The 16,165-nt window shown below is 39.1% G+C and overlaps 1 protein-coding gene across 1 annotated transcript in view; it reads left to right on the forward strand.

Annotated features, from left to right (window-relative positions):
* FIGN (fidgetin, microtubule severing factor) overlaps positions 1–16,165 on the forward strand; it is a 132,575-nt gene that overhangs the window by 107,075 nt on the left and 9,335 nt on the right. The gene's annotated exons all lie outside the window — the stretch shown is intronic.

Consider the following 16,165-nt stretch of genomic DNA (forward strand, 5'->3'; position numbering starts at 1 on the left):
CTGCGAACAAACACACTGTTTACATAGAAGTCGCGGGAGGCTGCTACGCTTCCCAGTCCCCAGCTTCTCTCTATGCTCCGAGGGAAGCTGTTTGCTTGCCAGTGATTGGCCAGGGACCAGAGTACACATGTTCTGCAGCAGCTACTGCCTGAGAGGGTCATGGAGGAAGCAGCGGCAGATTCCTCAAGGTACAGGGTGTGCAGCATAGCCATTCCCCACCCGCCATCAGAGCAGCTGCTAATCATTTATTCCTTTTTAATAAAGCAGCACCGAGTCAGGAACGGAGGCTGCAGGATCTTGGCTTTGGGCAGAGTTACCTACTGTGTACTGGTGGATCCCAGGGCTCGGGTAGGCACACGGATTGTGATGATACAGCTTCGTACTGCAATGCTGCTGTGTGGGCTGGAGGCTGGAGCATATTATTCCCTGCCCCAGCACAGTGACACACCACCGGGGAGAGAAGCAGGACAGCAGCAGATTGCAGAGATGAAGAGAGCACTCCCAGCCAATCTAAGTTGTGTCTAGCCCCCTCCCCCTCCTCTCTGCAGTGACTGTGTGTGACCCCACCACCTGCAATTCACTACTGGGAAGAATTCTCTGTCACGTGGTATGTTTACTGCAGGAGGAGCCCACATGGCATCAAGAGGAATATGTATATGCATAGCCTTCCCTGCCCTGTGCCCCCCTAGTACAGTCTTCCATGCCATATTCCTAATCTCCTTAGTCCAGCCTTCCCTGCCCTGTGCCTCTAGCCCTGCCTTCCCTACCCTCTACCCATTTAGTCCAAGCTTTCCTGAAATGTGCCCCTCTAGCCCTGCCTTATCTGGCCTGTGCCCCCCTAGTCCAGCCTTCATTGCCCTGTGCCCCCCTAGTACAGCCTTTCATGCCCTGTGCCTCCCTAGTCCAGTCTTACCTGCTCTGTGCCCCCCTAGCCCTGCCTTCTCTGCCCTGTGCCCCCCTAGCCCTGCCTTCTCTAACCTGTGCCTCCCTAGTCCTGCCTTCCCTGCCCACCCTTAGCCCTGCCTTCTCTGCCCTGTGCCCCCCTAGCCCTGCCTTCTCTGCCCTGTGCCCCCTAGCCCTGCCTTCTCTGCCTTGTGCCTCCCTAGCCCTGCCTTCTCTGCCCTGTGCCTCCCTAGTCCAGCCTTCTCTGCCCTATGCCCCCCTAGCCCTGCCTTCTCTGCCCTGTGCTTCCCGCGCATCATTAATGACCCCCTCCCCTATCAGCTGAACATGAGCTTGATTTTGGCTATATATTGTTTACTGCTATCTATCAGTGTGTGTGCCTAATTTATACCTGCGGCCAATATAATTTTATTGGTTTATCGTTTCATCTAGTCTGTGGGGGTCTTTTTTTATTCTGGTAGAAGGGGGGGGGGGGGTAACTGCCTATATGGTCTTTTTGATGGAAGCCCTGGTTATTAGAATTAATATTTGAGCCAAATGGGGAATAAATTGAGATGAGCACATCTTTACATATTGTGTCATCAGTGCCCACGGTTTCAATAGAATGAAAGTATTACTAGTGTACAAATTGTCTAGGAGTCATTAAATTTTCTAATTGTTGGAGATGGATAGCAAGATGATGACAGTTACTGCTTTCTTATAGCTCTTTTTTAACACATTGGTGAATGGCTTTAACAATACACCAATCAACGAGTATGTATGGACCTCCTACCTCTTCATCCAGCAGTTAACATGCTTAGAGCATGCTGCTAGCTTGGCAGAAGCATAGATTATTGGAACAGAAGCAAACCGAGTATAATTCCCCTATCATTTTGTTTATTTATATTAATAGAAAAAGCAAGTGTGGATTATAAGGTCGACAATCAATAGGTCAACCTCTATTGGTCGGCAGGCAATATGTTGACATATGAAAAAGGTAGACATGGTGAAGGATGACATTGACAAAAGGTTGAATAAAGCAAAATGTGAACATGGAAATTGTCGACACAGAAAAAGGCAGACGAGTTTTTCAAGTTTTTGTTGTCTAGGTCGACATCTGTCAACATGAACACCGTATAAGGGTTTCACGTCACCTCGCATGGCTCACTGCACTTGCCATGCTTTGGGCATACTATGATATTCTCCCTCTATGCCCACTCGGATCATGACATAAGAACAAGTCAGTTAAAAAAAAAAAAAATTGTGGAAAACCTTTTTATGGTTGACCATTAATTAGCAAGTCTATGTTTTGGTTGTGTGGACCTTTTCTCAATGTCAACCTTTGCATTTCAAACGTTTCCATGTGTCAACCTATTGTCTGTCGATCAATAGGGGGTCAACATATTGACTGTCGACCTAGACACTGTCAATGTATCAACCAGAACCAGAACAAACAATAAAATTTAATTTGTATGGGCCCTTGGTCACACTGGACAAGGGGGGGTGTAAATTAAACAAGTTTTAATTATTGAACTAAAATGACTAATTAAAAATTGTTTATTTTGAAAGATACTGTTATATTTTTTATTATATGTCATACAGCCTGTGTTGCTTGATCATTATTCTTTTGTTTATTCGGGGCTGACAACCCCAGTACCAGCTGCACATTTCTCACCTTTGATTGTTACACAGGCAGATGAAGGACCCACCAGGGAAATGCAGTGGTAGGGGCCATGCTTACCGGTTGTGGTCAGTTAGCACAAGGTGAAATCAGTCCCCAAAGTGGCTCTTGCAACCATAAGTGACCATTTAATGGACCCTCTAACATAATAATAAGGTATTATTTGAGTGCATTTTGTGAAAATAGAAGGGTTTGGTTCTTCATGCAGTGGGGCCAGTCCAACCCTGAAGACAGATACGTGTGAAGCTACTTTATGATCTATAGTTAAATGTTTTATTAATAAATGATTTTGCTATATTTCCCAACTGTAATCACATGCATTATACTATTTCCAAAATCTAACCAACAATTAAGAAGAAAGGTAAGTTAGAGGTCATCTTAGTACTGATCCATACACTTCATTGGATTATGCATTCAAATGTGCTTGCATAACATTTTTAAATGGAATCATGATGGCCAAAATTAAATATGTGGCTCAATTGTTTTGTAAGAAGTAGACATTTAAGGTTTCAAGGTAAAGAAAATGTAGAATACATTTATTAGAATTACTATATTGTTATTGATGGGTTTTCCATAAATACAAAAAAATTAACCCTTTGAGGGCCAAGTGAATTTGTCAAAATAGGTGTGAAAATTGCAAAGCAAACATTTTTATTCATCATAATGACCTGTAATGTTTACCTTATATAGGAAATATAATCTTTTTTTACACAACATTTTTTTATTTGAATTTATATAACAAATGTGAGCAATACTGGCATTTTTAGCAGATGTTGTGCACATCTCTGACACTCGCCGGCACTCAAAGGGTTAATCTATTTACAAGCCGATTTTTGTTGTTTAAGCAGCCTTATTTGTCTCAGAGAAAAGCAATAGCTGTTCAAGGCCATTGATTGTTTGTCCCGGTAGTTTACTCTGCAATTCAGATATTCCATTTTCTTTTGAGCAATGTTTGTGCAACTTACCTCTTCTTGGCCTTTTCTATGGCAATTTTATGACTTTATTAGGACACTACTAAATGCGAAAATCAATTCAGCACCAGTAACACTTTTCAAATTACATTCACACTGAGGATTGACTGTTAAGGGCTCATTACTGTTATTTTTCTAGAGGGTGGTTTATTAAACACAGTTACCTAATAAGCATCTTCGGTGGTGCAAATTGCTGAAAACAGTAATGAGTCTGATTAGACTTCATTTCAATTACAACAACTTGTCAAGCAAGAAAAATCTACTACATGTGACTTGATTTGGCAACACATTCAATGCTTAGGAAAAGAAAGGAAGGAGAAAAAAAAGATTATATATCCTACCTTTCTATAGCCATAATGAGTTGAAAATGAGTCTTAGGGCAATTTATGCTGGAAAACTGGATGGACAGCATTAAAAACAATACCCATTTGCTTACAAAAGACCTAAAATTCATGTTTATACAGTGTGTGGAATGAGAAAATAAATTGTAGGATTCTGTACAGTATCTATATATCAAAGTGTATATGTGTGTACAATATGTTTGTATGTACGTGCTACTGATAATATATATATATATTTTCATTTTAACATTTTTACATTGTATTTCTCTTTTTCATTATTCTTTATATGATAGCAGAAGCCCATAAAATAATTATTCATCTATATTACACAATTACTTCTTCCAAACATGTTACGGTGCTCTAAAATTTGTAAGTTAATATTTAATAGATAATACACTCGATTTAGGAGCAAAATGTAGGTTATTTAACAACATTAAATATCTAACCCCCATTAAATTATTCTGAGACATTGCTTCTCAAATTGGAAAAAACCCTCTGTTAATGTGAATTGCTTTATGGTGATTAAGCTGTCATTTTTCATCAACTGGTTGCTTCAGTAACATTTTAATGCATTTGCAAGTTCTGCGGACACCACAGGCCAGTCGCTGTTTTGTGCCATCTTCAGCATATGCCTTCAAAAAAAAATGCCATTTGACATTGAGCTAGATAAAAACATTTCTGAACTAGTATAGGGTAATAAAATGAGTGCTATAAAAGAACGCCTAGCAATATGTGCTGAGTAGCAGCATTGGGGATGATAGGAATTTCATTCTGGTATTGTGAAGAGCGAGAACAAATGCATCTTCATTTACTGTGTGTTTATATCAGACTCAAAAGAAATAAGGCACAAACAACCAAGAATAAATATTGGAAAATAAGTAAATAGTGTATCCTTGTAATCCAAAATAATCAAAGTATATGCTTGCTCGGTTTTCTGTAAACTAACCTCACCCGAATTTCGTATAGTAAAGTAATTGTGTATCTCTCACCAGATTCATATTCAGAATAAGGCAAAACATCATTTTTGTGGTGTTGGATCTCTCAAGTTTTTGATCCTATAAAAATTCCTTTTACACAGAGAGACGGAGAATTAGGGTGGGCTGTGGGCTGCTGTACTAAGGCCCTTATTCTGATCGGTGCGGACTTTTCCGCATTCTTTCGGATGGCGTTTTTTAGCCGTCTGCGCATGCGTGGAGAACGCGACGCGCATGTGCCACGCATGGTCTCCGTACTTGTTCTCACTAATCCCGTACAGAACTGTGCACCGCATACATTCGGCCAATAGGGGTGTGTTATGGGCGTCATGCGGAATGACACAGGGGCGTAGTTTAAAAGTGGGCTAAACTGGGCGGAAACATGGGCGGACACGGGGGAGTACACATATATTGGTAGGCGTGCATTCGGACAGCACGCCGAATGCACGCGAACAAAAAGGGAAGAAATGTGCGGTGTCCAAAAGGTTACTCTTGCTTTGCGGACACCACTCGGTCATGCGCTAGGCAATCGGAACGCCTAATCAGGACGGACGCACCTCAACCAATGTCACCTGAACCCAATACAATCACACCATTACTTGTTAATTACACGCTTCTCACTGCTACAATTGGAAGCATTGCAGCTTAAAGGGAACATTACATGCTGCACTTGTCACACACTTTAACATTGCAAATAATGCACACAACTTAATAATATTAATACTAATACACATGCCACTTCTGCATGTCTAAATTAATACAGACATTTGTGGGGCCAAAATAACATTTATTAAACAAACTTAGGCAAAAAATGAAAATACATAACAAAACAAATGGTACCATACCAGGATCATTTAGCTAAATAACAGATGACCAGGAGCAACAATCTGTTCTCAAAGTGGTTTGCTAATTGCATAAGTGTGTCATGTGATCTATGTGGGAACTTTGATAACAGTAGTCTTGTTGTATGCGGATGTACACCGCATCTGTGCGTAGTGGCCGGTTCGCGTCCGTTCTGACGCGGGAAGGCCGTGCATACGCGGACAGACCGTGTAGAATCTGAGTGTTTCCCCCGCACACGCATGGTTTATATGTCGTCCGTACACACGCCCTGTTCTTACAGAGTGAGTCCGTCCGAATGCGGAGGACACGTGGGCGTTTCTACGGACGATGGCCGCACGCTGCCGCACAGCGATGCGTGCGGCCCGCACCGAAAGAATTCGGGAATATCCGCACCTATCAGAATAAGGCCCTAAGTGACATTAAAGGGCTGATTTGTACAACTACTGTAACTGTGCTGTTGCAGACTGAAAGGCTGTGGATTGCAGAGCTAAAACAATGGGTCGTATTCAATGCGGCCGGCAAGGGTGTTAAACAGGTGGGATCGCCGAAAACAAGTGTCCTACGCCATTTAACCCCCGCACTGGCCGCCAGTGAGCCCGCTGCATTTAGCAGCGAGCCTCACTGTTTTAGCGGCTGCACAAGCCGTGTGCAGGGGGTCAATTGAATACTGACTCTGCGAGCTGTGATTGCGAGCTGTGATGGCAAGTTTTCAGCACTGCTCGCTGCCACAGCTCGCAAAAGTCATTCAATACACCCCATGTCAGGGAAGGGCTGTTGGGTTCAAGCACTACTGTGTCACTATTACTGTGACTGTTATGGACTGTGTTGTACAGAGAAGGCATGGTACAAAACTAAAACCCGTAAAAAAAATGTTTGTTAGTTGCCAGTGTGCCGTAATTAGTGCAAGCTTAGTGAAGACCTGCATAGGTTGAAACACGTAGGTGGAGAGTCGTGGGGTTCCAGTGGCACTTTACTTCAGATTCAGGGGTATCAGTCTGGACCTGAAATAAGTTAAATAGTTCCATCTTATCATGCAGATAGTTTCATTTGACCACACCCCCTATTTTAAATTGTGTATCGTTTTTTAACTGTCATTTTCAAATAAATTACATCTTGTTAATTTCATAAGTACTGTACTTTTTTTCTGCTTTTTCGACTGACATTTCAATGAGGGAAGGAGTGTTGGGTCTGATGACCCCATAAAGATACCTTTTATAGGATTGACATTGCACTGTGTCGTGTAAGTGGGGTACGTCCGCATCCATATCTTTTTGTACTTGTAATCACAGTGCTCAAGACCCTTGGTGAAGGTGAACCTGGCTTGGGGAAAAGATGCCTTTATGTGAGGTTTCCACATCCAACCCATGTGAGTCTCGGTACGACACCTGTACACTTTCAAAGACACCTTTTATAAGAAGAATGCACTCTCATTTGGTGTGAGTAGGGTACGCCACCCTTCTATATAACAAACCACATCTCTATCGGGTGGTAGTCACATATGCCTATAGAATTATACGAACGTACTACACCATATCCGTTTTTTTCTCTCTTTCATATACTCCAATCATGGAGGAATAAAAAGAACAAAAAGAAGAAGTGACCAACTGGATAAGAGTTGAAAGGATTATAAAAAACCCACGGACTTATATGTATATATGTATTAGGTTGTGAGCGCAGCGTGCGACAGGTGAAATTCTTTTTAGTTAAGCATATTTGTAGCTTCTTTTGGCAGAGGGGGGAGGTAAACAAACCAAGAACTTCAGCCACAAAAGTGGCAGCCCCTGTCACTGATGTGCTTGGTTTTTTAAGCTCTACATGTCCACTTATTATCCAACAGTTACACCTTGCATCACTTTTATTTTCATTATGGGCTGTATTTTTGGGGGTCATTGGTGATGGTCTTTATTGCATAGACAACAATCGTATTGCTTATTGCTTTAATACATTACTAATTTGCAATACATTTTGAAACATATACAGTATAATGGCTGTGTGTTTGTGCGGCTGCTCTGTTGCTTAATTTAGCAAGAAAACCTGTGGTGTGATTTATTGGAAGAATAATTCAGAAATTGCTTTGAAGATTGGTTAGTGCATCTTTAATACCAGGCATTGTTACATACCACTGGTACCCCTGTACAACTTTAAATCATTGCAATAAATAGAATGTTTGCAGTATATACTTATATATTTTTTTACCAGTTATTCATATACTGTAGTAATGAACACATTTTGCAGTGCTTTACAAAGACTGGTATAGTCATTACCATCAGTTCCTTCCCTAGATGGTACAAATTCCACACAATTTTGGACCTTGGGAATCAAACAGGAGGCTGGAACACTAACCATTACAAAAAAAGGAAATGTAATCATTTTAGTTAGGTCCACATTTTTTCCAAAACCTGACTCTATTGTAAACAATATTGTACATGGTCTTTTGTAGAGTCAACTTTTTGACTTGTTCAAAATCTCAAAACTGACTTAGTGTTTGTCACATAGAACTACCACTTTCAGTCATGTTGTCATCTTTTTACCGTACTGTCAGTTCCTGACCATAGGCAGTATCCTAGGTTACAAGTTATTAATCTAGTCTTGTCAGGTGTGCATGTTTTAATTTAAGTAAATTACATACTGTGTAAAGCCTTTATTTTGTAATTTTATGCTTTTTATATGCTGAATTAGAGTTGTAAGATAATTCTAAGGTGACTGTTAGGGCTGTTCCTTGCATTAGACAAAGTGAAAACCTTGTCCCAGGCAGCATTTTTAGAGAGTTTATATCTATGTTGTGAAAAGTCACTTTAGAGGAGGTACCATTGCCTCATGGAAGTGTTGGTGTTCAGCAGTGCAGTATGTGAAGTCTGGCTGTTGAATAACACCTTTGTAATCCACTTGATCATTCACATCTGCACTGTAGTGATAAGTAATAACAGTGAGGTAATTAGGGTTTTTGAGGGGAGAGGACCAGTGTACATGCTACCCCTATCAACCAATCAGATTATACCTATCATTTTTATAGAAGGTATTAGATCAGTTATAGGTAGAATCTGATTGGTTGATAAAGTAAAAACACCTACACCTGTCTTTATAAGGTTTAAGAAATCTTCTTAATGAAAATATCAACACCTGTGAAAGTAATAGACAGATACTGTATACGCCAACCTATGGTAATTTTTGCATAAAATGCCAGAGGTGTCATAAAAGATGGACCTTGTCCCTATTACCCACTATAAGCAATTATGAAATGTCTGTATTGCTTAACTTGTCCCCATGCTCTTTTATTTACTTATTTATTATTTATTAACAGTTTCTTATATAGCGCATATATATTACGCAGTGCTTTGTTATACTTTGATGTAGTAAAAGTGCTAATATATATATATATATATATATATATATATATCCCATCTAATATTTACTTAAATGGGAGTTTTATTTCACAAGGGATGTTGCTATGAGTGACCAATTAGAATTTACTTAATTTTTATTTAGCACCTTCTAGAAAATAAGATAGTGAAGTATCTGATTGGTTGCCCATAGCAACATCCCATCCGATGCAAAACTTCCATCTTAGTAAATGTCCCCCATTGTATATAATTCAAGTGTAAAATATGTAAAAAAGTTAATTGTAGATATGTGCATTAATGTTATTTTTGGTTAATGTAATGCCTCTCTTAGAGTTGACCATCAATTGATTTGTCATCAATATTTGATGAGGATTTACCTTTTGGGGAACCACAGGTGGTTCAGATCTGCTCATGTACATACAATTCAGTATTGGTGATCAATGGGCTTTTGCCAACAGACCTCCTCCTCAATGATCAAACCATAAACCATAATGAGGAAGCCATCGATAGTTAACAACTAATCAATGGTTAAACATGTGTTTAATCGGCCTGCTGACTATAGACACAGCTGCAGGTGGGAATACAGCCTTCTTAGCTTATAGATCTCAAAGTTGTTCCCTCTTCCAGAGTACACATGTGGACCTCACCAATTTTATTCTGGAATGATATTCGCCGGTAATTGTAGAACAAATAAAATATAATCCTCATACCAAACAAAGTTGGTATTTTAAAGTATTTGGCACAGATATGCAATAATATGTTTTGTGTGCTTACATTATCAAGATCCAACTGATTTTCTGTAGACACGCTTTACAGGTCTGCAGTTTTGTTGGACTGGAGAATAAATCTGTCCTACTCCATGAAGAAGGTCTTCCTTTACCACATAGTCCATAAGCAGTTACTGGTAGCTAGTTTATCTTCATAAAGAGCTCTTTGTGAAAGAACACACCATTCAGCTCACACAAATGAATTTTATATGTAGTTTCTTCCCGAGCCATCAGATGGGGACTAAATTATACAGAGGTCTCTGGAGTGAAGGACACGGAATTAATGCACTATGTCACCCTGTCCTATCAACATAGTTTTTATTTATTTATTTTCTTTATGGTAAGATACTTTTTATTGGTACATTAATCATGTATTCTTCAGCCATCCATACCATACACAAACACACTCTATCTGTAATATACATTATATAAATATATATATATATATTTTTTTAAATCAAAAAATTTTACTTCACTGTTTCAAAGATTATCCTCACCACAGAATACTTTTCCTTTAAATTCTGTATTGTACTATTTTACTTGTAAGTTAAACACTGAGAAAAGTCATTTAAGAGCAGGGATGCCTTGTTCATTCGAGACTAAGGCCTGCAGTTATTAGACCTATAAATTTGTTTTTTGACCCCTGTTAGCTCAGTCTATTGGGTCAAAATTGAGTACAGCTTCTTTCAAATGTACTCAAATTGATCTTTTCCTTGATGGAATACTAAAACTGACCCTATATGTTTGAATATATGTGTTTGTATATGTCTGTGTGGGGGTAATTTGAACATTGCATTTAGATAAGGAGCTTGCAATAACCTGGTGATAAAGTATCGTGTATTATTTGCTGCACTGTGCCTGTAAACTCACAATGTTATCATATGTTGAGACCTAATACTATATTTTTTCTGCCTATAGATGCAGTCAGAATTATGCACTGCAGATAATAGTGCAAGTATATATTAGGTTTTAAGGTTTTACATTACCCCAGGCCTCTGTTATAAGAGGCTAAATGATGAAACTCAGTATTGTTGTCCAAGAACAACATTTAATACCAATTTTTTACTTAAATTTTACTGAATGTTTCATGAAAAATTAAGTTAATAAATGCAGCTTTTAATACTGTAAAATAATATACATATAGACAACCTTCACAATTTATGCACACATACAGTATTCTTATAGATACATATGATGGATTTACTTATGTTGAATTAAAAAACAATGTAAACAATTGGTTCATCATTGTTTTTAGTATATAATATATGTGTATATATTACCCTTGAGAAAAAATAAGAACTGAGGCATGGTGACTATATACCCTTGCGAGAATCAATTTGACCTTTTCATTTTATTCACAATACAGATATTCTCCAGTTGTGCTAGAACATACCATTTAAGGGACAAAGGGATAGAGCCAAGGTACCAGACCAAGTACCATTGTTTTTTCCTAAAATTAACAATTTTAGGAAAAATCAGACTTGCTCTAGAGCAGGGATGGGGAACCTTCGGTCCTCCAGCTGTTGTTAAACTACACATCCCAACATGCCCTGCAACAGTTTTAGGATAGCCAAATAGCAAAACTGTAGCAAGGCCTGCAGGGATGTGTAGTTCAACAACAGCTGGAGGGCCGAAGGTTCTCCATCCCTGCTCTAGAGAGGGGATAAGAACAAAAATGCAGTGATAGGAATAAATAACTGTGTGCTGTTTTCAGTCCCCGGAATACCAAACCCCCACTGCTGCAAGGGTTTTTACATTTCTCATCTGCAATTGAATAAGCCCTTGTGTATGGATTTTTGATTAAAGAGCCAGTGATTGTCTAGTAAACCCTTGACCAGTTGGTGGCCAATGGACCACATCTGGGTAGCCAAGCTATCTTCTGTGGTCCTTGTTGCAATGCTGCAGACAACATTGAAATCTGCTTTAGTTGTCTACAAGCTAAGGGGATTTCGCACTATAACCTTCTGCTTAAGCACAACAGTTACAACTATTCATATTGACCTTGTTATGCATTCAACTTTACAATTAGGAGCTTATTGGCTATTGCATTATCACTAGCCACTTTATCCCTTCACCGGGCTTAATAAATCTGCCCTTTTGTACCAGGAGTGTGTATTTGAAGCTAGTGACAACTAAGTACCAGGGAAAAGGGTACAGGAAAAAGTAGTTGTCAAGAAGAAAAAGAGTTATACACAAAAAGTTAGACAAACATGGAATGCTAAGCTTGCATATATATATATATATATATATATATATATATATATATTTGCTAAAGCTTGACGAGTACCAACCAACAAGCTTTTGTCATTTTTTAGACAAAGCCTGTAACATGACAGGAGCTTATTGTCTGGTACTTTTATACACTTTGTCTTTCTCCAATGCTTAGTATATATACCCCGTAGTAGCATTGTATTACCCTTACCAGCAACAAAAGTCGCAGATAGGCTTCGTGTCACCATAAGTATTGCCACACATTTTCAAAGATACAAATTTCATTGTCAGACTCCACACACAACTTGCATTCCCGAAGTCTAAAATTAAAAATGGACAAAAAGGATCATTTATGTGCTGTTTTTGAAACTGCAATGCCTTTCGATTTAGATTCCAATAAAGCAGAATAAGCTGTGTACCTTTAATGACAATTTGCAGAAAGTGTACAGAAAACCTATTTTACAGTTTTACCTGTATGAACGTAGAACCTTTAATGATGAAAGTGTTTGTTTAAATTAAACATTCTAATAGAGATTTGTATTTCTTTTGTTCCAGTTTAAGTAAATATGGTATTTGAATTAATTAATGTTTTGGTGATTGACTAAAAAGTGTGACATGTCTCATACTACATACTTTTTAAAGCACAGGGATATTTGCGAAATTACATACTGTTTCACATCTCTCGTCTCATGCAGACATTGCCTTGCAATCATGTGCTGGCTTACAAAGATTAAGAGAGGACTCTCCTTAATGTCTCCCATTAGTAGTCTGTCTGCAAGATGACATTTTCAATGTTTCTACCTCCTTTCTCGTCTCTTCGTACCATGTGGCAGTTTTGCTTTAATTGCACAAAGAAAAGGGCATCTTAAACAAAAAAAAAATACTTTGATAAAGGAATTAAAGGGCAAAAATACATAGCATCACATTTGTTAATAAAATAAGACACATCTAATGTGTGTGTGTGTGAGTGTGTGTCAGATAGCCGAGGCACACAGACTTGTAGTCCTAAAACGGCTGGAGAACCAGAGGCAGCTAAAAATCTGCTACATAGATCTCAATGCAAACTGAGGTTCTTCATTAAAATTCATTATTTAGGGGTGAATCATGATGCCTCACTAAGCAGCGTAAATTCTTAGAGAGCCATCTAACTCCACCTGCCGGCGAGCGTATGCCTGCCCCGCTCGCCGCTGCGTGAACATCCCCGCTGCATTACGAATGGATGTTTAGCATAAACATCCATTGGTACGGGAGCGTACGGGATAAAAACACTCGATGGTCGCTCACCATCAAATGATATTTTCCCCGTTCACAAATATAAATCAGTCTTGACTGACCTATATTTGCAGCGATGGCTCCGAGAACAGGACGAGCACTGACATCATGTGATGTCAGCTGCCCGACCCGTGCAAGCTTCCACATGCCTGCGTTTGGATGCCCGGGGTTTTCCTAGGTGCGCCCAGGAAATGCTGCGTTTCCCCATAAACCATCCCCCTGTCCGCTTCCATCCCGCCCCCTTGTGTGAATGCCTTGGCGACTGTGCAAGGCATCCGCATAGCCGCCCTGCACGTGTGCATATGAAAATATATACATGCGCAGAGCAAAAACGTCGGTCCCCAGTGTGAATACACCGGGGACTGATCGTTACTGAATCGGGCCCTTCGTCCTTTAAGTGTCTACATTGTATTACTACTGTATCAATTCAGAAATCTGTGGTGTCATTAAATCAGTGCAAATAATAATCATAATAATGCTTAAGACAATATTAAAACAAAAAACTTTGGTACTTCTGTATTATCTGGGCTCCCATGTTAAATGCACCCCATTTTTTCATACACCTACTATCCAACTACGCATGGAGTTGATTTTATATAGTGTGGAGAGCGCAGCGAGCCACCGTGCCCGAAGCGTGGTGAGCGCAGCGAGCCCCGCGAGGGGACGCGGTCTCATAAGAAAAACGGGAGTCCAGATATTACATAAGTACCAAAACTTTAAGTGGGATAGAAAGCATAACTATTGACTTCCTGTTTATTTCCCAAAGCTGCTTAAAGTAGGATTACTAGCCATTACCTTACTCCTGTGCCTGGGCTGAAGCCGCAGCTTGCTGATGTTGCCACATACGACTTTGACAATAGAGGCCCTGTGGGGCCTTGTTTAAAGATTGCCAAGCGAAATAGCTCCTAGATGCAAGATGGTGTGAGACTGGCCAGCGGTTATACTGTGAAAATTGATTATTGTAGCTTCACTGTTCAGATCAAGAGTTTTATTTTTTTTTTTTCTTTATTTTTTTGCAGTAATTCTGTGATTCTTCTCAGTCCTACCAGGCTGAAGGCTTAAACCTGAGATTGACCAAATCCGATAGAATAATGGGGTGACTAAAACTGTTTGCTTTAATTTAATACAATAGGTGGGGTATTCAAATTAGTGGTTACATTGTCACCTAGTTTAATGAACAGTAAAAGTAAATGATTTCCTTGTAACGCTGTAAAGTTTTTTGTAAATAATAATTTGAAATATTTTAGCATTGAAAAATAAAGTTTAAGGAAATAAATGAGTATATTTACATTAAGTGATATCAGTAAGTTTATTGTGCAGCATGTACTATATTACTTGTTGTGCTGTTTCTATTCATTTGTGGTTATCCAGAACCTTTTAGCTTCAGACACGACAGATGTGTGAGATTTGGTATGATTCTTTTTGACTGAAATCCTGTATATTAACTCAATTAACACTAAACCACCCTGCTAATTAACTTTCAGGTTCTAGTGCAAACATTTTGCAAAGAAGAATAGTCAGTAGGGAATCCATAGCCACTCTGTTAGCAAACTGTGCTTTGCCCAAGATCAAGCTGAGCAGTACGAGATGTCAAGTGAAAAGCAAAAAAGGTTTTCAAATTAAAGAGATAAACATGAAAAGATTTTAGAAATATCATACAGATTTAATTTGACAGAAGCCAAGGGACATGTATGTGTCACTTAGCAAGTCAACTACAGAACGGCCTATCCATAACAAGGCAATCAATTATTCAGAATATATGTAATGGTTTTCAGACATTTGCCAAAATTGGGTTTGTGATGAGTTTATGACATCAGCCTAAAAAAAATTTTTCTGCCACCAGTTATTTTCTAGAAGTTAAATAAGGTGTAAAAACTTGTCTGTATCATTTCTAGTCTTAATTATTATTATTAATAATGATAATAAAAGATAATACTTATTATATTTTTTTATTTATGTATCGCTCTTTCTCACTTTTTAAGGAAAAAATTGTAGCAACAGTATAAATCGGATACTTCTTGATTCTCAAATAATTAAATTAAAAGTATGCTAAATCTATATATTTTAAGGTACTGTATGTTGAGCAGATCACAGCACAATATATCGGAACATATAGAAATCAAAAATCCCAAATAGTTTGTACAACATACAGTATAGCATGTAATATCCAGTAGCTTAGTACACCCTCATGTATGGTGAACCACTAACAAAGAAACAGAGATTAAAGGTGCGTACACAGGGGGGGAGATATATTGCTAGCAATATATTGCTTGCAATATATTGCTGAGCAATATATTGCTCAGTGTCTCCTTTACATCAGCGACCAGAGATGGTCGCTGATGAAAAGGAAGCTCTGCTGGGGGAGCCGCAGAGGTAATTAGCTGGTTGCAGGAGCATGCTCCTGCGACCAGCGATTTCAATGGGGCAGAAAACGGGAGCACGCACCCGGCGATTTATCGCTGGTGCGCACTCCAATCACTGGCAATATGGTCGCCTGCGACCATATTCCCAGCGATTATAGCCCCTATCGCCCCCGAGTGTACACAGCATTAGGGGGATATAATGCTGTCTGGATTTTTTGAAACTCTTCTCTTCTACTCGAAAAATCCAGATATACTGTAAATACTCCAAGCGACTGTTTTTCCCCTGCATTTCTGCTGAAGCAGGTTTGACTTAAAGTCGACTCGGCATCGTTAAAATCGGTTTAATTTTCTGACTGTACCATATTTTTCCGACAGTCGAAAATTTGACACTTGGATTGGATACGAAAAGTACAGATTTTCTGATTGACGGAAATCTCAGCATGGATTTCATAATCCCGTAAGGGGTATATTTACCAAAGCTATTAAACATGAATAGATGTGATGTTGCCTATAGCAACC

The sequence above is a fragment of the Crinia signifera genome, chromosome 7 (genome assembly GCF_055691185.1).
Source record: "Crinia signifera chromosome 7, ASM5569118v1, whole genome shotgun sequence".
NCBI classification, from domain to species: domain Eukaryota; kingdom Metazoa; phylum Chordata; class Amphibia; order Anura; family Myobatrachidae; genus Crinia; species Crinia signifera.